The sequence below is a fragment of the Erinaceus europaeus genome, chromosome 20 (assembly GCF_950295315.1).
Source record: "Erinaceus europaeus chromosome 20, mEriEur2.1, whole genome shotgun sequence".
Taxonomy (NCBI): Eukaryota; Metazoa; Chordata; class Mammalia; order Eulipotyphla; family Erinaceidae; genus Erinaceus; species Erinaceus europaeus.
The window spans coordinates 23481927-23506187 of NC_080181.1; the positions used below are offsets into that span (position 1 = coordinate 23481927).

Consider the following 24261-nt stretch of genomic DNA (forward strand, 5'->3'; position numbering starts at 1 on the left):
TTGCAGTACAGCCATTCAGTGTTCACTCAAGCACTAATGCTTTTTAAAACCAAATGGGAACCGTACTGAGTAAAACACTCTTAATTGTGTTGGAAAGAGTTTGCTGTTCAAAGTCATGTTTGAGATATACATATATAAAAAAATCGCTGGTGAAATAGCACGTTGTACTTTTTCTTAAAATTCGTCTTCTCCTATCCCTTTCCTTCCAAACTAATGTTAATATATTCATAAATAGTAACAAAGGAAATATTCTATATATAATTGAAAGAGGAACTCCAAGTGTTATCAGGAAACTAAGCAATGAAGGCTATTATTCTCCCAGCCTGTTAGCTCTATTTTTCATAGAGATGTTACAGTAAATTGAACTCATCTCAATTATCAGGTTCCAGTATTTCACATGGAAGTACAGCAGCACTAAAGGAAATGCTGGTGCTGTGATGTCTCTCCCTCTCTCTCCCTACTTGAAAAAAATAAGAAGGAAAAGGCTGAAACAGAGAGAGGGTAAAGTCTGACGATGACAAAAAAGAAAACAAATTAACCTCCAGCACCACCATAAGCCAGAGCTGAGCAGTGCTCAGGTCTCTCTCCTTATCTTCCTCTCACTAAAAAAAACAAGTAAATAAAACATTTAAAAGAAAGTGGAGGAGGAGAGGAAAAAGAGGAAGAGCGGGAAGAAGGAGATGAAGAGGAGGCTGGCAGTGGTGTACCAGGTTAAGCATAATAGTACAAAGTTCCTATGCAGCTACTAAGAACAATGAACCCACCTTCTCTGACCCATTTGGTCAGAGCTAGAAGGAATTATGTTGAGTGAGCTAAGTCAGAAAGATAAAGATGAGTATGGGATGATCCCACTCATCCACAGAAGTTGAGGAAGAAGATCAGAAAGGGAAACTAAAAGTAGGAACTGACTAAATTGAAAGTAGGGCACCAATGTAAAAACCCTGTGGTGAGGGGGAGGGTGGACATGCGGCTTCCAGTGCCGGCAGTGGGGTGGGGGCGGTGGGTGGGATGGGACACAATCTTTTGGTGGTGGGAATGGTGTTTATGTACACTCCTATTAAATTGTAGTCATATAAATCACTATTTAATTAAGAGAGGGGGAAAATTGATTGTATGTCTAACAAAGGGACTTCTCAAAGTTAACCCAATTACCAAATAATGTGATGATAAGAATAACTATCCATTGCTTCCCTGGATTGAAGACCCCACCAATGTGTCCTGGAGCTCAGCTTCCCCAGAGACACACCTTACTAGGGAAAGAGAGAGGCAGACTGGGAGTATGGACCGACCAGTCAACGCCCATGTTTAGCGGGGAAGCAATTACAGAAGCCAGACCTTCTACCTTCCGCAACCCTCAACGACCCTGGGTCCATGCTCACAGAGGGCTAGAGAATGGGAAAGCTATCATGGGAGGGGGTGGGTTATGGGGATTGGGTGGTGGGAATTGTGTGGAGTTGTACCTCTCCTACCTTATGTTTTTGTTCATTAATCCTTTCTTAAATAAAAAATTTAAAAAAAAAAGAATAACTATCCATTGTCTTCTTGAACCCTAAGACAGCAGAAACCTCACATTTCCACTATAGAGCCTAAACATACACCAGTCCTGGGACCCTAGGGTAGGGTCCACTTTCCCATATGCTTCTCCCAATTCTTATCAAATAATATTGCAACCTAATCAACACAACGAGTGCCACCTCAACATGCTTCACTTCAGACTGTGTCCAGAGACTTCAGGTGTGGAATGACAACCCTTCAGCTTCATTACTCAGGTGAGACCTTTCCTTTCATAGTATTCTCTAATTCCATCCCAGGTGGTTCACTTCCTAACAAAGTCTCAAAACCTAGATATAGACCAGGTTCCAGGAGATAGAGCATATGTTCACACGTATCCATAAACCAGGGCAAAATATATACCTGAAAGCAGTAGTACACTAGAGTTTGCAGTGAGTACCCCCCAACACTTCATCTGCACTATTCCAACCTTTGGGTCCATGATTCTTCAACAATTTGTTTGGCTTTGTATGTTAACTCTCTTTTCAGCCACCAGGTTCCAGATGCCATCAGGATGCCGGCCAGGCTTCCCTGGACTGAAGACCCCACCAATGTGTCCTGGAGCTCTGCTTCCCCAGAGACCCACCCTACTAGGGAAAGAGAGAGGCAGACTGGGAGTATGGATCGACGCCCATGTTCAGCGGGGAAGCAATTACAGAAGCCAGACCTTCCACCTTCTGCAACCCACACGACCCTGGGTCCATACTCCCAGAGGGATAGAGAATGGGAAAGCTATTGGGAGGGGATGGGATATGGAGATTGGGTGGTGGGAATTGTGTGGAATTGTAGCCCCCCATCCTATGATTTTGTTAATGTCTCCTTTCTTAAATAAAAAAAAGTTTGCATCTAAAAAAAAAAATAGTACAAAGTTCAAGTATCCCAGTTTAAGCCCAGGGCTTCTACCTGTGGGGGGCGGAGGGTGTCACTTCACAAGCAGTGATATACATCTTTCTCTCTCCCTCTCTCTTTCTCCCTCCCCTCTCAATTTCTCTGTCTTATCCAATAAATTTTTTTTTAAAAATGGCCACAGGAGCAGTGGATTTGTAGTGCAGGTACTGAGCCCTAGCAATAACCCTGGAGGCAAAAAAAGAAGGAAAAAGAAGGAGGAAGTGGAGAAGAAGGGAAGGAAGGAAGGAAGGAAGGAAGGAAGGAAGGAAGACAACAATTTTTTTTTTTTTTTTAATCAGAGCACTGTTCAACTCTGGCTTATGGTAGTGCAGAGGATTGAACCTGGGACTTTGGAGCCTCAGATATGAGAGTCTGTTTGCATAACCATTATGCTATCTATCCTCTGCCCTCAACAAATTCTTGATTATTTGTTAAACTGTTTTCATTTTTAATTTTTTTTTAATTTCAGATAGAAAGAAACACCACAGGACCAAAGATTCTTTCTGTGTCTGTGGTATTCTCAAGTGGTGCCAGGGTTTGAACCTGGCTACATGAATAACAAGACAATGTCCTATCAAACAAGCTTCTATCTTCCAGCCTTAAAGAATTTTTGGTTGGAGGCTTATTATTTTTTTCCTTTCAGTTCTTTGACTCTGTCATGCCACTCTCTTCTGGCCTCAAAAGTTCCTATTGAAAAATATGTTGACAATCTTATGAGGGAGATCTCCTGTATGAGATAAACTGCTTTCCTTTTTTTTTTTTTCTCCAGGGTTATCACTGGGGCTCAGTGCTAACACTTGGAATCCACTGCTCCTGCAGCCAACTTATATGACAAATAGAAATTGAGAGGGGAAGAAAGAGAGGGAGAGAAAGATAGACACCTGCAGACCTACTTCACTGCCTATGAAGCGACCCCCTGCAGGTGGGGAGCTGGGAGCTCAAACCAGGATTCTTGCGCTACATACTATGTGAGCACTGCCTGGGCTCCTAAACTGATTTTCTCTTGATACTTTTAAGATTCTGTTTTTAGCTTTAACATTTGTCATTTAAATTATATGTCTTGGTGTGGATACCTCTGAATTCATCTTACTTGAACTCTCTAGACTCCTGTATCTATTTCTGACTCCTTCCATAGGCTCGGAAAGAATCTGGTCATTATTCCCTCATATATATATATATTTTTTTTTTAATTGCCACCAGGATTATCGCTGGGGCTTGGTGCTGATACTATGAATCCACAGTTCCTGGAAGCTACTTTTTCCACTTTTTTTTTTTGCCTCCAGGGTTATTGCTGGGCTCGGTGCCTGCACTACGAATCCATTGCTCCTGGAAGCTATTTTTCCCATTTTGTTGCCCTTGTTGTTGTGCTTGTTGTAGTTGTTATTATTGTCATAACTGTTGCTGTTATTGGATAGGACAGAAAGAAAAGGAGAGAGGCGGGGAAGACAGAGAGGGGATGAGAAAGATAGACCCCTGCAGACCTACTTCACCACCCGTGAAGCGACTCTCCTGCAGGTGGGGAGCCAGGGGCTCGAACCAGGATCCTTATGCAGTCCTTGAACTTTGTGCCGCGTGCGCTTAACCCGCTGCGTTACCCCCCCGACTCCCTTTCCACATTATTTTTTCTTTCTGCTTTTTATCTTTATTTGAGAAAAACAGAGAGAAATTGAGAGGGAAGGGGAGACAGAGAGAGAGAAAGAAAGACATCTGCAGACCTTCTTAACCACTCATGAAGTGTTCTCTCTGCAGGCTGGGATCGAGGATTCAAACTTGGATCCTTGCACATGGGGATATATGCACTTAAATAAGTATGCCACCACCCAGCCCCCTCAAATATTATTTTCTACCCCTTTCTCCCATTTCTTTCCTTCTGGGAGATCTAGGTCCTTTATGGTTTATTTTTATTTTTTATTTTTCTATCATCACTGGAATGTCACCACTCTGGCCAAATGTTTTCAGATAGAAAAAGACAAGGGTCAAGTGGTGGCTTGTCCAGTAGAGTGCACACATTACCATGTACAAGCTTCACAAGTGGTGGTAGAGTGCTACACATGTCTCTCCTCTTTCTCTACCAAAACATAAAGAGGGAGGGGGAGGGGGCTGAGCACGTGGTTAAGTGTGTGTGTTAACATGCACAAGGACCTGGGTTCAAGCCCCCAATCTACACCTGCAGAAGGGAACCTTCATGAGTGGTAACACAGTACTGCAGGTGTCTCCCTGCTATCTCCTCTCCCCTCTCAATTTCTCTCTCTATTTCTATCTAACATAAATAAATGAGTAAACAAATAAGATGGAAAGAGGAAACTAAGGGGGAAAGTGGCCTCTGGGAACAACACACACTCCGGCTTCTCATGTTGAGAGGCAAGGTAACCAAGAAGAGAAACATTTTTTCTGACATTTAACTTACTCTCCAAATCCCCATGTAGGAATCCATAGTCACATTGCCAAACCTCTCAGTCAGTTCCCTCACCTATAAGAAGCTGAGAAATAACCTATGTTGCAAAGTTGAGTAAAAGTTATAAACCATGGGGTCAGTGAGACAGCTCACCTGGGAGGGTACCCGCTTTGTAATATGTCTGACACAGGTTCAAGGCCAAGCCCCAGCACACTCAGGAATGTTCTTCAATGCCATGGTGTCTTTCTCTTTCTGTGTCTCCCTGTGTCTACACGAAAACATCATCCCAGAGTGGTGAAGCCCTGGTAACGACAAAAACAAAATAAACCAACAAAAAGTTAGAGATTATGCATACAGCAGCACAATGCCTAATAAACAGCAGCTGCGGGATTATTAAAATAGGAAATGACCCCCCCAAAAAACCTCTAAGAGGCAAAGCTCACTTGGCACTAGGAGTGTCTTTAGGGCAAGTTCACCATCATCATCATCATTATTATTGATTTAATAATAATGATTATTTAATGATAATTTAATAATGATTGACAAGATTGTAGGATAAGAGGGGTATAATTCCATATAATTTCCACCACCAGAGTTCTGTATCCCATTCCCTCCACTGGAAGTTTCCCTATTCTTACTATGTGCGCTTAACCCAGCGTGCCACCACCTGGCCCCTACTTCCCTATTCTTTATCCCTCTGGGAGTATGGACCTAAGATCTTTATGGGGTGAAGAAGTGGAAGGTCTAGTCTGTAATTGCTTCTCTGCTGGACATGGGTGTTGGCAGGTCGAGCCATACCCCCACCCAGCCTGTTTCTATTTTTCCCTAGTTTGGTAGGGTTCTGGAGAGGTGGGGTTCACATTGGTGAGGTCGTCTGTAAGGCAAGTTCTATTTCTACTAACCCATTTCCTTGTAAAAGGTGCTCCCTTTCCTACTATGTATGCCCAGAAGACATAGTTAATATAGACCCCAATTAGACTGTACTATTAAAAAAACCAGGTTCGAGCCCCTGGTCCCTACCTGCAGGGGGAAAGTTTTGCAAGTGGTGAAACAGTAATGCACGTCTCTTTCTTTCTCTCTCCCTCCCTCTTTCAATTCTCCCTCTCTTGATTTCTGGCTGTCTCTATCCAATAAATAAAGATAATTGAGGGGGCAGCAGGTGGTAGTGCGGAGGGTTGAATGCACATGGCATTAAGTGCAAGGACCCACACAAGGATCCTGGTTCGAGCCTCAGCTACCCACCTGCAGAGCAGTCACTTCACAAGCAGTGAAGCAGGTCTGCAGGTGTCTATCTTTCTCTCCTCCTCTCTGTCTTCCCCTCCTCCATTTCTCTCTGTCCTGACTGACAGCAATGACAACAATAATAATAACAACAACTATAAACAACAAGGACAACAAAAGGAAAAAAATAGCCTCCAGGAGCAGTGGATTCATAGTGCAAGCACTGAGCCCAGAGATAACCCTGGAGGCAAAAAAAAAAAGATAACTAAAAAAAATTTTTAAGTGGGATGGAGGGGGTAGTTTTTATACTAACTTTTCCCAAAGTTTGCTTATGTCATCTGAAATGATGCAGCATAATATCCATAATCCAAAGATGACTTTAAAATATGATCTAAGAAAGTACTAGTGCACTAGTATCCTGAAATATGCATGTCTGTATGCATAACACATGCAATTTTAAATATATAAATATACAATATGCATTACTATGACTTTAGGTATATATATAACATATATGTACATATTACACTTTTAGCTTTTCATGGATTAAATACACAAATTAAGAAAAGCAAAGTTGGTGTCATCTCAGGAGCCAGGGTCATTCAAAGCTCCCCATCAGGATTTCAGAGCATTAATTAATCCCTTTATTTTTACAAACGGAGGTGATGTGACATATCTGAGTTTACATCATTCAAAACTAAGAGGCAAGTCACAACCCTCTTCCCAGCCCAGTACCTCTCAGATCCCAATCTCTTCCCACCCATTTCCTGGCTTAGTCGGTTAGAGGGACAGAGGCAGAGAGGTCCCAGGACAGAATTGAGGAAGCAGAGAAAAGGCTGCAGGCAGACCCTCCCATCCTTCAAATAGATCCTCTTCTAAAAGGAAGGGAAACCTAAGCTTTCACCTTGCACATTTTCCTGGTCACTTGCCCTAACCAGATTTATGTGACTTGGTACTCATCCATTAACATAGATAATCAAAAATAGCTTTTGGGGGCCAGGCAGTAGCGAAGTGGGTTAAGCACACATGGCGCGAAGCGTTAGGAGTGGCTCCCTACCTGCAGGTGGGTCGCTTCACAAGCGGTGAAGCAGGTCTACAGGTGTCCATCTTTCTCTCTCCTTCTCTGTCTTCCCCTCCTCTCTCCATTTCTCTCTGTCCTATCCAACAACAACAATGACAACAATAACAGCAACAAGGGCAATGAAAATGGAAAAAAGGAGAAGTGGATTTGTAGTGCAGGCAATGAGCCCCAGCAATAACCCTGGAAGCTATATATATATATTTGAGGGACCCTAATGAAAGCTATATATATATAGCTTTCATTAGGGTCCCTCAAATAGCAACAGGAATAGAACAAGTAGTTCAGCTGGCACATGACAGAAAATGTTTCCTGCATGCCTGCTTCAAGCTCCTGCCTCAATGCACTTTATTCTCCAGCAAAATCCAAAGGCTTGTGGCTTCCCTGTAAGATCCACTCCTTCTAGTCTTCATGTTTATGCTCCTGCTGACCTTGCTGGCTGAAACTCCCTGCTGATCTTCCCTCAGTTCAATCGTCCTTTATAACACAGCCCACCTACTCCACAAGCTTGCCAGCATTTATCCATGTATCTTGTCCACTGTAGGATTCAGTGTAGGTGGGTGAGTATTTAAGGTTCTTAGAAGAGGTTTCCTGTCTCTGATGATTCAATTTTATTTTTTAATTATTATTCTTTTCTTTCTCCTTTATTATTTTGTTGTTGTTGTTTTGTTGTTGCTGCTGCTGTTTGTTGTTATTGACAGAAATAGAGAGAAACTGAGAGGGGTGTGGGAAGTAAAGAAGACAGAAAGAGAGAGGGGGTTGAGCGGTGGCACACCTGGCTAAGTGTACATATTACCAAGCATAAGCACCCAGGTTCTAGCCCCTGCTCTCCACCTTCAGAAGGCCTGCTTCACAAGTTGTAAAGCAGGTCTACAGGTGTGTGTCTTTCTCTCCCTCTCTCTATTTCCCCATCCTCTTTCAATTTCCTTCTGTCCTATCTAGTATAAATTAGAAAAAGAGAAGAAAAGGAAAGAAAAGAAAAGAAAAGGAGAAATGGCCACCAGGAGCCATGGATTCGTAGTGGCAGCACCAAGCCCCAGCAATAACCCTAGTGGCAATAAAAAAATTAAAAATAAAAAGGCAGAAAGATAGAAACCAGCCCTGCTCCACTGCTAGTAAAGTTTCCTCCCTGAAGGTGGGGATCAGGAGGCTAGAACCCACATTGAGCATGGTAAGCATTGAGTATGTACTCAACTGGGTGTGTTACTTCCCAACCCCTTAACAACATTATTCTTTTTTCTTTTTCTTTTTTCCTTTCCTTTCTTGGTTTATAGTCGACAGTAAAATATAGTCATTTGTACATGTGTAACATTTCTGTTTTCCTTCACATAAGACTCTAACCTCCCACCTAGGTCCTCCTCTGCCATCATGTTATTCCAGGACCTCAACACTCCCCCCAATCCCAGAGTAACAGCATTATTGTAACAACACGTACGATCAGAAGCATCAGACCTTATCTGTCATAGGCCAGTGAAGCTGTGGGAATGCCTGGCACAGCCCTGTTCTTCAGCCAGTGAGGAAATCTCTACACAAGACCCTGCAACAAACCTAGGACAGACAGTGCCAAGGACAAAGCACAAACCAAATCTCAAATCCAAAGGTCTTTGATTCTGATGTTCCCCTATACAACTTTAACAAGTCAAGTTTGTTCACGTTCTCTCACTTACAAACTTGGGATTATATCCAGGGGCACCAGCCTATGACCATGGGTCTCCAGGAGCTCATAAGCCCTTAAGTTTGTGGTTTTCTGTGCCCAGAAATTAACTCTGGGATGCAACACAAGCTGGTATTTCCTGGCCACAGTTACCGGAACCAACTACCAACGCAATGCTTTTGCTAATGGCCGATAGATAGCCTTTATTCTTGGGAGACTAGAAGCATTAGCAATCAGAGGCCTTGTACTTGAAATGCCTCTCCTCTGACAGCAGAAGGACTGATGAAGGAGAGTCAGAGACAGAGGAGAGAAGTGTGCACCCATACCATTAGAAATGAAGTACTGGGGTCAGATGGTGGTGCATTTGGTTGAGTGTATATGTTGCCATGTGCAAGGACTAGGGTTCAAGCCTCCAGTCCTCCCCTGCAGGAAAGAAGCTTCCCAGGCAGTGAAGTAGTACTGCAGGTCTCTCTATCTTCCCCATCTCTTTATTTCTTTCCTATCAAATATAAAAACAAATAAAAATAAAAAAGGAATGAGTATCTACTTGTCCTTTCCTCTGCCAGCTTAACTCAGATGGTTTTTCCTCTCCTTCTTTAAAAGATTTATTTATTTATTTATTTACTATGAGAGAGGGAGAGAATAGGACAGAAGGGAGGGGAAGAAAGAGAAACAATTCCTCAGCTCTGGCATAAAATAGTGTGACAGATTAAACCTGACACATTTGGGGGTCTCAGAAATGCAAGATAGTGTGTTTAGTTTTTTTTTTTTTAATAGCTGTAGGAAAAACAGGAGGTATCATGGCCACACTGTAGAGGAAGAAGACTCTGAGCCAAAGGTAAGGAAAGCTGGGTTCTCCAACAGGCTCAGTAGCTACTCTCTCTGTGAACAGAGACAATTCACTAAGCTTCTTTGGGTATGTTTCCTCATCTGTAAATTTAAAAGTTTAAACTCTCCAGACATGTACCAGTGCTCCACAAACTGGTATTCTGATGATTTGCTCTGCATTTAACTTGCAAAATAATTTCTTCACTGCATAGGCAATGTATAGTAACAACTGTCAGGAGAAAAAGAAAGAGTGGCAAGAATGATGAGAAAGCACCAGATATTTATAGCACTCCTTTACCAATTGTGAAGCTTCCCCTCTGTAGTAGGGAAGTAGGGGCTTGAACCCAGGTCCTTGTGCATGGTGACATGTACACTCAACTGAACTGAGTGCATCACCACCCGGCCCCCTTAATATAAATTCTTTTTTTTTCCCCTCCAGGGTTATTGCTGAGCTCGGTGCCTGCACCATGAATCCACCGCTCCTGGAGGCCATTTCTCCCCCTTTTTGTTGCCCTAGTTGTTGCAGCCTCGTTGCAGTTATTATTGCCATTGTTGACGTTGCTTTGTTGTTGGATAGGACAGAGAGAAATGGAGAGAGGAGGGGAAGACAGAGAGAGAGGGGGAGAGAAAGATAGACACCTGCAACCTGCTTCACCCGTGAAGCGACTCCACTGCAGGTGGGGAGCCGGGGGCTCGAACCGGGACCCCCACACTGGTCCCTGCGCTTTGCGCCACATGCGCTCAACCCACTGCACCACCACCCGACCCACGATAGAAATTCTTAAGGAACATGTCCCTAGGACTTAGTCCCTCCAGGTGCAGTGGAGGGGCAGATAGGGGATATATATATTTGTTCCCGGCTCTGCAGCTAATCTGTTTTAGGCCAAGGCTCAGTCACAAGAAAATATCCAAGCTCTCAGCTTCCACTTCTGCCTTGTGGACATAATATTTCCTTCTCTGCCTCTTGCACAAGATGCTGGGAGGAGTCCATGAACTTACACCTGTGAAATAGCTTTGAAATATGGTCTCACTGCTCTCAAGGCAGCACTCAACAGAGATGGAGGGCTTATCCAGAATCAGGGCTTTGGGTTCTGCCTGGCTTCCTTTACCAGTCCTGTGTCAATCAGCTGTCACTGTTCCTTCTCCTCAAACCATGTGCATTTTAAAAGCCTGCATAAACTCATCTGGAATTCACATACCCAAGCTTCAAACAGACAAGGACAATCCAAAATTGGAAACACAGGAAGAGGGCAGGTGGTGCTCTCTGTGAAAAATGAGCTTTGCAGGAGCAGCCTCCTTCTCCCAGAGCTTACCGATGCCTCCAGATGATTTGTAATGCTCCTGCTGAAAAACCCTCATCCTCATGAACACATTTTGAAGATAGAAATCAATCTTACAATATAACAGGGAGAGAAAATCTGTCAGGAAAAATGAAGAGGAGAAAAAACACCTAGTTCGAGAATCCTTGCTACTAAATAAATGGATCCCAGAGAAGCAAGGCTGCATCCATCTTTCACCCTCCCGCTCGTCATTTGCTAAGCAACTGCAAGAGTGGAGATTGAAGAGAGAGACTTGCTATCTGGCCCTTCCAGTCTTTTCCATCTCAATAATTTAGGCCAGACGCCATTAGAGGGAGACAATCTACTTTGTCATCTCACCTCAGGGCCCTCTTTACCCGATCCATGGCTTTCATGCTAGACTAGTGTTTGCCCAGGAGAGATAAAGACCCTTAGGGAATCCTCACAACTATATGCTGTGATACACTGGGCATTAGTCCTTCACAAGGTGAGGCTGCCATTGTAACCTTGAGGTATTTGTGATCTAAACAAAATACAGCAATATAGTGAGATTTAATTCAACCCCCAGATCAAGAGGATCCCACCTCTCAGACTTTCAAACCTTCCACATACAGAAAAGGAACTGTTGAAAATTATCAAACAATTCCTTGCAATGAGAATATGACAGTTTCAGATGGAGCTAAGCTATCAATTAAGGCAGAAGTCAGTGAGACCACCATGAATAACTAAGGTGGAGATGGATAACTGGAGCTGGTTAGGCTGAAGGTGTTACTCTCTGCTCTTCAAACTGCTTGAGCCTATGGAATGTCTCCCCTACAGCGCTGACACATTTATCAGCAAGCCACAAAATTGAGCGAGAACTTCCCCTACAGTTTGTAACTCTCCATGCATAAATGCACACAAATACCACCCCATTAACCAACAAAAATACCACACAGGGCTAGCTCAGAATAGTATCTGAAAAAATAATAAGGTATCTTTTAAAATATCTAACCAAAGGATAATTCTCTTCATTCATATGGGTTCCTTGAGGACAGAGACTAAGTCTACAACTTGAGACACTGTTGGCATATAGAAGTGCTCAATAAATATTTACTGAGCAAATCAATCGATCTGAACCAGATTAATAGCTGAAATAAAAAACTACTCAGGTCTACTAAGGGACAAACCAAGAAACCTGGTAACAGCAAGGCAGAAGTGCCCATGCATAAAAACAGGATACTCTCCCAGAGTTCACAACTTGTTGGCTATGTGACTGCACAAAAGACTGGTACTGCTGAATGGGAAACACCAGGGGCTGAGGAAAGAGTAGGGCCAAACCAGCTGCTCCTTATGGGGACAGCATAATAGTTATGCAAATGACTTTAATGCCTGAGGCTCTGTGGACCCAGGTTCAATCCCCAGAACCACCATAAGCCTGAGCTTGGGGTGGGGGGGGGGAGCATTTGGGGAAGAGAGAAAGGAAGAACCACTTGCAAAGTACCTATGTATACTCTATTAAGGCCAAATAAGAACATAAGTGTTACCATCATCATGTTGCCAAATATATGAAAACAACTTCAAGGAAGAAAATAAAACTCAGAGGACAAAATTAAAAGCAGGTCAGGAAAGGTCCCTCTAGAGTGATGAGTGATGGAGCAAAAATTACATGAGAGCATCACAATGTGGGTGGGGTCGCGGGCAGGCGGTAGCATACCGGGTTAAGTGCACACAGAACAAAGCACAAGGACCCGCAGAAGGATCCTGGTTCCAGCCCTTGACTCCCCACCTGTGGGAAGGGGGGATGTCACTTCACAAGTGGTGAAGCAAGTGTGCAGGTATCTATCTTTCTCCCTCTCTATCTTCCCCTACTCTCTCAATTTCTCTCTGTCCCATGCAAAAAATTGAAAAACTGGATTCACAGTGCAGGCACCAAAGTCCAGTGATCACCCTGGGGGGGGGGGGGATCACAATGTACACCCAGTCACTCACCGAAAATGTACCCACCCCCACCCCCCAAATATAAGGTCATCTTTAACTGCCATTATCCACAGGAACCTGAGTCATAGCCACTGGGCCCCTTCCCCCAACTCTCAGCACATAGCTTCTTACCTTCAAAAACAAAGGTACTGAGAACCAAGAGAAAAACTAGGAGGAAATGAAAATGCATCTAGTTCCCTGTCAAATGAAAATGTTATAGGCCCAAGGCCAATGAATATTCTTGGCCCGATGGTGTTCACCACCCTAAATTTAGCCAAATGTGAGCTTATTAAAGAAGTATTTTATTCAACCTTTGCAAGTCAGAGATTTGCCTCCTAATGCACAGCTTGCCTCCCCTCTGAAGCTGGAACACACTGTCCTTGGCTTTGTCATCCTTGCAAGAATCAGTGCCAACAAAAGCTCCACTGTTACCACCTCGCTCGGCTTATCCAAGCAGTGACCAGGTAAGGTTGCTAAGAGTACTGCCAAGATGTTCCCTTCCCCCAACAACCAGCCTTCTCCCCCCCACACACCTTCCCTTCACTGCTGGCTCACCTTCCTCCTTGCCCTCTGAGTTTTCTCTTCTTGTTAATCACTCTAGCTCCCGACGGCCTTTTAGGATGAGTAAACTTTAGGAGGAATTTGCATTCCATTAACATAACCAAGGTCTCTGATCTTTTGACAAACAAATTGTGATTGGGGCAGCACAGAAATTTGAAAAAACATGAAGTTTCAGAGGCCACCTCACCCTTTCACACAGGCAAGGTTCAGTTGCCTACTAAACAGGTCACAATATCAATTGTTTGCCCCATAAATGGAAACTAAAGCTATTTTTAGATGGATAGTAATTTGGGGAAACTTTAGAGCCAAAAGATCTGAGTGGCTAAATATATGTTTTAAGAGTCATCTAGTGGGAGTCAGGCAGTAGTGAAGCAGGTTAAGCACAGGTGGCACAAAGTGCAAGGACTGCCATAAGGGTCCCGGTTAGAGCCCCTGGCTCCCCACCTGCAGAGGAGTCCCTTCACAAGTGCTGAGGCAGGTCTGCAGGTGTCTATCTTTCTCTCTCTCTCTCTGTCTTCCCCTCCTCTCTCCATTTCTCTCTGTCCTATCCAACAACGACGACAACAATAAAAAACAAGGGCAATGAAAGAGGAATAAATAAATAAATAAATAAATATGAAAAACAAAAAGTCACCTAGGGAAATCAGGAGGTATGCTGGAGAAAGCTTTGGAGAATTGATTACTAAAGGTAGCTTCATGACACAAATGATGAGAGAGTCAGACACAGGGAACCAAGAGGCCAAGAAAGGGAGTGGAGACAACTAGTACCAAAGGGCTACCAGACCTTCTCAATTGCTCACTATTGTTTTCAACAAAATGTAAACCCGAAAATCTCCATATTCTATTCCAAATTCAGTCCCCTCAGGGAGAGTTGTGGAGCACCTGGTCTTTCAAGCCCACCTCTTTCCCTGTGAAGAACCTCTTCACTTCACTAGGCCTGCGAGTAGCAAAAGACCTTTTTCCAGGTGGAAGGAGGTAAGGCACCAGTTCTCTGAGCAGAGCAGGGCTTTTGTGACACCGACTGGGAGGTTGGAGGGTAGACAGAGACACTGCCTCTCTGGAATGAAACAGTAGCACTAGGAATTGGGGCAAGGGGAAGCCCCCTTCCAGATTATATCTGCTTGAAGATCAGAGCTTCTGTTAAAGGGAGATGAGGGGGAGAAAGGAACTGATTCAAGTTCAAAGGCCAGACTCAATTATTCTTAATAAACTTTGGTAGAATTTCTTGAGTGAATGTGCTGTGAGGAAATTTTCCAGAGACATATATATATATATATATAGCACTTTTCATTAGTTAGACTGTTGCTTTGCTGGGGAAAGTCAACCCAGCTCTTCTTAGCGTCATTCCAGAAGTTTCACCCCTAACTCATGGTTTTGTTTTGGTTTTTGTGGTTGCTGAGTTTACACCATTCCCAGTAGACTTTTTTAAATGTTTTTTAATCTTTATTTATTGGATAGAAACAGCCAGAAATCAAGAGGGAAGGGAGTGATAGAGAGGGAGAGAGACAGAGAGACACCTGCAGCACTGTTTCACCACTCTGAAAACTTTTCCCATGCAGATGGGGACCGAGGGCTCGAACCCAGGTCCTTACGCATTGTAATATGTGCGTTCAACCAGGTGCGCCACCACCCAGTGGCCCCCAGCAGATTTTTTTCAGACTGAAAGAAAAAGACACCTATAATGCAGTGGGAGTTAAGACTTAAACATGAGTCCAGCACTGGTGAAACAGGCACATTTTCCAGTTGCAATCCCCCGCCCCATTCATATTTTAAAGTATTGTGTTTCTCTGTTGTGTGGAGAAGAGGAAGAAAGTAGAAGTAGCAAAGCCTATATTTAACCCAAGTTCAAGCCTCCAGTCCACACCTGCGAAGGAAACTTCAGCAGTGCTACAGGTGTCTCTCTTCTCTATCTCTCTCCTCCCTCCTCCATTCTTTCTCACCCTCTATTAAACAAAAAAAAAGGGAGGGAAATGGCCTTTAGGCTTGGTGGAAGGGTCATGCAGGCATGAGAACCAGCAATAACCTTGGTGGCAAAAAATTAATTTGATTTTTAAACACACACACATATCCATAACTGAGACTAAAAGGTAGCTTTCCTAGTAGGACACATGCTATGCTGTAGGTTCAAAGTTCAAACCCTGGCACCAACAGGAGTGCCACAACACCAGGAGAGGTTCCAGTGTTGGGCTGTCTCTCCTTCATTAATTCACTGTCTTTATTTCTATTTCACTGTCTGAAGTAAAAAGAATTAAAAAGTAGGTTCAGGGAGTCGGGCTGTAGCACAGCGGGTTAAGCGCAGGTGGCGCAAAGCACAAGGATCGGCATAATTATCCCGATTCGAACCCCGGCTCCCCACCTGCAGGGGAATCGCTTCACAGGCAGTGAAGCAGGTCTGCAGGTGTCTATCTTTCTCTCCTCCTCTCTATCTTCCCCTCCTCTCTCCATTTCTCTCTGTCCTATCCAGCAACGACAACAACAATAATAACTACAACAATAAAACAACAAGGGCAACAAAAGGGAATAAATAAATAAATATTTAAAAAAATAATAAAAATTTTTTTAAAAAGACTTTTTTATAAAAAAAAAAAAGTAGGTTCAGCAGCATGAAATTGTACATAATCAAAGCCCTGGCACAGATAGATAGATAGATGGTGGGGGGTAGACAGCATAATGCAAAGAGATTTTCATGTCTGAGGTTCCAAAGTCCCAGGTCCAATACCCAGCACCACTATAAGCCAGAGCTGAGCAGTGCTCTGGGTAAAAAAAAAAACACACACACAGAAAACAACCAACCAACAAACAACAACAACAACAACAACAAAACACACAAGGATAGATATATATATATAGACAGGCAGACAAACATAAAGGTGGAGACTGAAACAGAGATATCTCATTTATGCTTGCTGCCCCTTAGTAGAGCAGTGCTCAAACATGAGAACTTCTCAGGAATTGGCTCCTTCGCAAGGACGACTTACCCTCAGTGCAGGGATTCCATATATTCTACCAGATAAAACTGTTATGTTTGTCTACTTCCTATTAGCACTCAATCAAGATTTTCCAACCCAGGACAGTCTCCCTTATCTATGCCTCTTAAGAGGCCCTTGAACTTCCTGACCATGTCCAGACTATCAAGTTTCCTTCCACTCTCTAATATTCATTCTTTGCTCCAGATTTATGTGTTCACAATCATCCTGTTTGCATAAGAACAACTTGTTGGTTCCCAGGCCAGGAAAATAGCTTAGCTAATAAAGTCTTGGACTAGCATGTTTGAGGTCCTGGTTCAGCCCTCACTGCCACATGTACCAAAGTGATGGTCTGGCTTTTCCCTGTTTCTCATAGGTGTGTGTGTGTGTGTGTGTGTGTGTGTGTGTGTGTGTGTGTATACATATATGCATATCTCTCTCATATAAGCAGTATGTGTGTACACATATGTTAAAGTTCATCTTTTAAAAACAAAAACTTGTCAGTTCCAATTGTCATTGTCCTGCCTCTCCATATATAAGTTCATCCTGTATTTGTTGCTTGTCTCTCACCTGCTCAGCCCACCCCAGATACTGTCTGATCAATCTAGCTATCTCTGACCTCTCCTTGACGTTTTTTATTTTTTCAATTTCTACAAATCTCTTGTTGCTTTCCCAGAACTGGCCTTCCTCTGTAGCCTTTGTTTGCTTATTTAACTCTCTTCTCTCTCTCTCTCTCTCTCTCTCTCTCTCCCTCTCCTGACTTTAATTCAGAATTTATGTTTTTCTTCCAGCTTTCCATACCTGATTAGGGTTCCAGGATTTGTTAATAGGTTTTTTAGCGTCAAGCCTCAACCAACTCTAGGTTCCTCACCTGGTATCAGCTACCAGTTCCTGCCACTCACTGCCAGCCCATTATTATCCCATAATCTTGTGTTTTTCTTCTAGCCTTCTTGTTCCTTTATTCCATGTGCAATCTCTTCATTCTATTTGCTCACCATTATTTCTATATTCCCAAGCCAAAAATTAGTCAATCCATTTTTTACACACTGACATAATATTAAGCAGAACATACAGGATAATTTTAAACAAAGAAATGCTGGATTTAAAATAAAACAAAATATCCAAAAAATATTATGGAAACTGACTATATATAGTAAAGGGAACTACTGTCTAAAAGATTGTAAAATCTATGAGAATATGAATTTCACTTTATTTATCACAGTATCCCCAGCACATAAACACTGTTTTGAATAAAAATAGGTTCAGTGGAGTTCAGCTGAAAAAAATGATTAGAAGCATAATATTTTTACATTTATACTCTAACTACTTAGACTCCTAGATTTACTCCTAGATTTACTTAGACTCCTATATTTACATGCTGTCACAAATTATTTCTAAGACATTATCTTGTGCTCTTAGCACTTTGGAATAATGCATTTACTTGTTCTTCCTCCAGTTTTTATGCCCATCTCAATTTTTAAAATTATTTTTATTTATTTATTTATTTATTCCCTTTTGTTGCCCTTGTTGTTTTATTGTTGTAGTTATTATTGTTGTCATTGTTGTTGGATAGGACAGAGAGAAATGGAGAGGGGAGGGAGAAGACAGAGAGAGGGAGAGAAAGATAGACACCTGCAGACCTGTTTCACCGCTTGTGAAACGACACCCCTGCAGGTGGGGAGCCAGGGCTTGAACCAGGATCCTTATGCAGGTCCTTGTGCTTAGCGCCACCTGCGCTTAACCCGCTGTGCTACAGCCCGACTCCCTTAAAATTATTTTTGCTTCAAACCCTATTCAGCATACTAGATGGAGTTACTCTAAGCCTGATTATGAGTTCCCCCAATGAGAACATCCTAATTTTGTCTGCTACTGAAATTAAAAGCAAGAAGGAAAGTTCTGATGGGGGCTGTGTTCCTTTGACATTGATAGTGTAGGCAAAAGGATAGCTTGGGTGTAGACCAGAACTGTTCTCATATGAAGTATTTATCTAGCTTTAATGATTAATTCTGATAGGCAGAGATTCAACTGATTTTATAAGCACTTTCCTTTACAGCCATGAACATCTGTATCAAATTATGTACCTTCCCCTGATGTGGGCAGAAATCTATTTGGCATTTCTCTAAATCTGTGATGCTTTCAATCATAAACTATGCAACGGCAAACACTTAAACAAAGATAGGTAGCAAGACTGAAAAAAAAAATGGTAAAACTACTACCATTAGAGAGAAAGGTAACACGTTGCAGCCAGTTTCACTTCTTTTTAATTTCTGATCACTAGTAAGTATCTCCCATTCCCTTCCCAAAAGATTAACAAAAATTGATTATTTTTAGCCTTGTCTAGTGGGAGATCTGAGTATATCTCTTTAATAGGTCATATTATCATAATTTAAATTAATACTCTTCCACGGGTTTTAACACGACCATTTGTATTCCTTCTGATCTTTGCAGTAACTTTTAAAAGGCTAAGAATCAGAATCTAGGAAGCCCTGAGGGAAAGAGGTGCTAAACTTGATTAATTTTGTTTCAGGGCACTGGGTGTCTGACATTCTTCCATTTTATTTTAACCAAGAAAGGCACCAAGATTATAGATTTTACCACAGCCCATCAGAAATACTTGGTCCTGGGATCCCCACAGGGCTTTTTGAGAAGTTTTAAATGAACAGGACATAATTAATAATAAGCATTTTTTACTATTAGCATTTTTATCACTATAGCATATCCAAGTAGCTAATACATCACAGCACTGAAACTCCAGACACAGTTATAAGAGCAGGTGTTGTCTGACCATCAAATCTCCAGATCCTTCCCTTGCCTATTCAGAGTCTAACTTGCATCTATACTTTATGTTCCTATACTATGACCCATGAGATGAAGGGTATTAATGGTGATCCTTCTAGATGATTTTTAAAACATTTCTATTATCTGTTGGATAGAGACAGAGAAAAAAATAGAGAGGGAAGGAGGAGATGGAGAGGGAGAAAGAGAAAGAGATACCAGAAGCACTGCTTCACTACGTGTGAAGCTCCCCCCACCCCCATAAGTGGGGACTGGGGACTTGAACCCAGGTCCTTGAACACTGTAATGGGTGCGCTCAACCAGACGTGTCACTGTCCAGCCCCATTTCTACATGGTTTTCAATGTACATATCAAAAGAGTTACCTAAGCTGGGAAGATAACATAATGATTATGCAGATAGATTTTAAGCGTGAGGATCTGAGCTCCCAGGTTCAATCTCTAACACTATCATAAAACAGAACTGAGCAGTGTTCTGGAAAGAAAAAGTTACAAAAGAAATAGGTCAAAATATCTAAGAGATAGCCTAGTACAATATTCTTCTGAATTTTTCCCCATCAGTGCTGGGGAATAAACTCAGGTCCTCCTCACACATATGCAATGCAACCTCCCCCTGCACAATTTTTAGCTTATTTTTAGAGACAAGAATAGGCATCAAAGAACTGTTTCATCATCCATGGAGTTCACTTGCTGCTATCCATGGCACTCCCATGTGGTGCCCAGCATCAAATCCAGGGTTTTGCACATGAGAAGGCATAGTCTCTACCTGCTGAGCCATCTCCTTGGCCCCTCTTCCTGAAATTTTAATCCACTATGCAGTTTATGCCACATTGAAGTGATCTGTGCAGCTAACTCCTTCAGCCAAATTGAACTTAGGAGCATACACTACTTCAACAGCCAGTTAAGCAATAATGAATCAGAACAGCTTCCTGAAGGCTAAGGTTGAAATGCTTATTACCAAAGAACAGATCCCTCGAAACTTACGTAATTATCAGGATGGCCTAAGCTAGGAACATGAGTCTTCACTAAAGCCCAATAGTATTACCCGTCATGACAAGGGAAACAAGTCTGGCTTGAGTTCAGCCTCCAGACAGAAAACCAAAATTGAATCCCCAGAAGTACAGGAGGTTTACATCAGGGAGGGAAAGTGTTGAAGCCAGCACATAAATATATTTAGGCAGCCTGTTCCTGAGTGGCAGGAAACAAGATGGTGTCTAAGTGCAGATAACAAGGACAGGAAGGAAAGGAACTGTGCCAGACAGCAGAGATCTGTGCCAGCCAGTCTGCAGCTTGAGGAGAGACATCTGAGATGAAAGGGATTTCACGCTAAATCAAATTCGCAGCTGATTTTGTTGAGGTGCTTAAGGAACCTTCTGTTTGAATACTCTCCTATTCAGTTTGGATTCCCTTTCTTTGTTTCACTTTGTTTTCCTTTCAGCTCTCCAGTTCCTCAGACCAGTAGTTTCCCTCAGATGCCTCCCCCAGCTTTGTTCTCAATAAACTATGATTTGCTAAATCTAATATCTGAGGTAAGAAGTAGGAGGCTCAGCTGGGGTATTTTGTAATTCAAAAGACAGTGAAGAAAACTTAGTACAAACTATGATTTTATATTTATTTATTTTCCCTTTTGTTGCCCTTGTTGTTTTTCGTTGTTATTGTAGTTATTATGTTGTTGTTATTGATGTCGTTGTTGTTAGATAGGGCAGAGAAAAATGAAGAGGGGAGGGGAAGACAGAGAGGGGAAGAGAAAGATAGACACCTGCAGACCTGCTTCACCACCTGTGAAGCGACTTCCCTGCAAGTGGGGAGCCCGGGGCTCAAACTGGGATCCTTGCCAATCCTTGTGCTTTACGCCCGGTGCACTTAACCTGCAGCGCACTCCCAAAACAATGATTTTAATATGTGTACTTAACCGGGTGTGCCATTGCCTGGCTCACAAGCTAGGACTTCATTTGTTTGTTTGTTTTGTCTCCAGGGTTATCGCTGGGGCTCGTGCCTGCACTACAAATCCACTGCTCCTGGAGGCCATTTTCCCCATTCTAGTTGCCCTTGTTGTTATTATTGTTATTGCTGTCATTATTGTTGGACAGGACAGAGAGAGAAGTCTAGAGAAGAAGGGAAGGCAGAGAGGGGGAGAGAAAGACACTTGCAGACCTGCTTCACTGCTTGTGAAGCAACCCCCCTACAGGTGGGGAGCTGGAGGCTCGAACTGGGACCCTTGGACTGGTCCTTGCACTTTGCACCATGTACACTTAACCCACTGCACTACTGCCCAGCCCCCTCATACTATGACTTTATAAGCAGGAATTGCCAATGCTGCTAGTTGCAAGAGCTAAGTTTACATGTCAGTCAAGTACTCCTTTAGTGTCTTCGTGGAAATGCAGCCTCAAGAAGCAGAAAAACAGGACAAGAGTCTTGGCAGAGAAAATTTCCCTTGAACATCAGCATCAAGTAGTGCAATATTTTCCAACATCTTTCAGACACTTGTATAAGAAACATTTTCTGTAACCCCTCCCACACCCAAACATCTAAGAGATCAAGATACAGATGTTCTGGTTGGCGTGACTCTCAAGAGACCTACAATTTCACAGAGCTGGTCTCCCCCTTGAGAACGTCTCCCCATTTCTTCCTTCACAGATGCTTCTGAGGCAGTTCTGTAGAAGCCCAGGACTGTGTGGAGCATGATTTGGGAAAATATTCACTAGTAGTTAAACTTCTGAATCAAGAAATCCTAGTTCCAAGTCCCAGTTCTCCCATCTACTACTTGTTTCAGTTCAAGCACATTAACCTAAACTTCTACCGCTTGCCTATAAAATGCAGATAATAGTAGCACTCTCAAAGACTGTTTGGGATGTTACATTAAGATAATGCATGTAAAATACTTAGTATTGCCTATCCTATAGAAAGAATTCAGTTACTGTCTCAGATATTATTATCGCTATTAAAATGCCATATATTAGGAGAGTCAAACAAGAGTCTTTTAATAGTGGAGGCAAGAATTTGTAACTTCAGTCCTTATCATTCTTCGATAATATTGTTTCCCAGATTGTATTTAAACATTATTTTCAGAAACATTTCATGAGTAAAGGCCTGCAGTCACATCTCATAGGAAAACACGTGTCTAATAAAGCCTCCTGCAGCTGGGAGATGGCTCAGCTGGTAGAGCACATGTTATCATGCACTAGGACCTGGATTCAAGTCCCAGTCTACCACATAAGAGCACCTGGGGGGGAGGGGAGCTTCATAAGCAGTGGGGTGGTGCTGGGGTGTCTTTCCTTCTCTGTGTCTCCTTATCTCTCTCTGTTTCTCACCATCTATCTGGGGAGCTATGGGAAAGAAAATAAATGCCTCCTGGGAATAGTAGAGTTGTGCAAGCACTGATTCCCCAGTTGATAACCTTGGTGACAAAATAAAAGCCACAGAGAAATTCACAATGCCAAATGTCTGGGAAGAGGTCAGCAAGTCACCTGGCAAAACTTGACCTTGAGAAGTTGACTCTTAGGCTGGACAGTGGTGCATCAGGTTGTGTGTACACATTACTATGCAAAAGGACTTAAGTTCAAGCTTCAGTCTCCACTGACAGCAAGGCTGCTTCATGAGCAGTGGAATGGTACTAAAGATTTCTCTCTCCTTCTCTATCTCCCTTCCCCTCTAAGTTTCTCTGCCTTATCAAATAAAATAAATAAATATTTTTAAAAAAGAAAGATGACTTGTTGCCCTTCTGGGGGTAGAATGAATGAGTCAAGACTGATGGAACGGAACAGACACTGGTTGGGAAACCACTGCAATAATTCAAGGAAGAGATAACTGCAGAGTCAAACCAAGTGACCAGATTCAAGATAAAGAGGAGGGAAGGCAGCTCATTAAGCAGAGCACAGACTAGCCATGCTTGAGGCCTTGCGTTTAAGCCCTGATACCACATGGGCATACTATGAACAGCATCAGGCGAAAAAAGCACTAGGTGGAGTGATATTGTGGTGTCTCTCTTCTCTCTCTCTCTTTTAAAATAAACCAAGGATAAAAAGATTGAGCTGAAGAGGTTACTCGGTGGTGGTTATCTTAAACAAATGAGATTCTGGGTTCATCCCCCAGCACTACACAGAAAAGAGAGAGAGAGAAAAAGGGATGGGGGTAGGAAGATGAAAGAGTCAGCCATGAGACTCAGGATTTTCTGGCCTGATAAAGGAATATACAATGGTAGTACACTAGTAGAAACAGAATAAATTGCAGAATCAGACTAGAGAAAGATAAGTGTCATTTTGCACTATTGAATCTGAAAGGCATATGTTCCACTGCAAGTAATACAAACTCCATTCAAACTAACACAAGTAAAAAGATCATGTATTACCCCACCAATGTGTTCTGGAGCTCAGCTACCTACTAGGGAAAGAGAGAGGCAGGCTGGGAGTACGGATAGACCAGTCAACACCCATGTTCAGCGGGGAAGCAATTACAGAAGCCAGACCTTCAACCTTCTGCATCCCACAATGACCTTGGGTCCACACTCCCAGAGGGTTAAAGAATAGGAAAGTTATCAGGAGAGGGGATGGGATATGGAGATCTGGTGGTGTCTGTCTTTCTCTCCTCCTCTCTGTCTTCCCCTCCTCTCTCCATTTGTCTCTGTCCTATCCAACAACGACGACATCAGTGACAACAACAATAATAACTATAACAACAATAAAACAACAAGGGCAACAGAAGAGAAAAAAATAGCTTCCAGGAGCAGTGGATTCATAATGCAGACACCAAATCCAGCAATAACCCTGGAGGCAAAAAAAGAAAAAAAAAAAAAAAGAAAGAAAGAACAAAAGAAAGAAAGAGGAGGAAGAAAGAAAGAAAAGAGAAAAAGAAAGAAATTACAGGGGCTGGGTGGTAGCGCAGCACATTAAGTGCACATGGCACCAAGCGCAAGGACCAGCACAAGGATCCCAATTCGAGCCCCAGCTCGCCATCTGCAGAGGGTCGCTTCACAGGCGGTGAAGCAGATCTGCAGGTGTCTAGCTTTCTCTCCCCCTCTATATCTTCCCCTCTTCTCTCAATTTCTCCCTATCCTATCTCACAACAACAAT

General features: G+C 42.7%; 1 protein-coding gene across 4 annotated transcripts in view; it reads right to left on the minus strand.

Moving 5' to 3' along the window:
- DDX10 (DEAD-box helicase 10) overlaps positions 1 to 24261 on the minus strand; it is a 653321-nt gene that overhangs the window by 282854 nt on the left and 346206 nt on the right. For all 4 annotated transcript variants that reach the window (XR_009546788.1, XR_009546786.1, XR_009546787.1 and 1 more), the window contains exon 19: positions 4988 to 5136. The gene's annotated coding sequence lies outside the window, so the exon portion shown is untranslated. The remainder of the gene's footprint in view (positions 1 to 4987; positions 5137 to 24261) is intronic.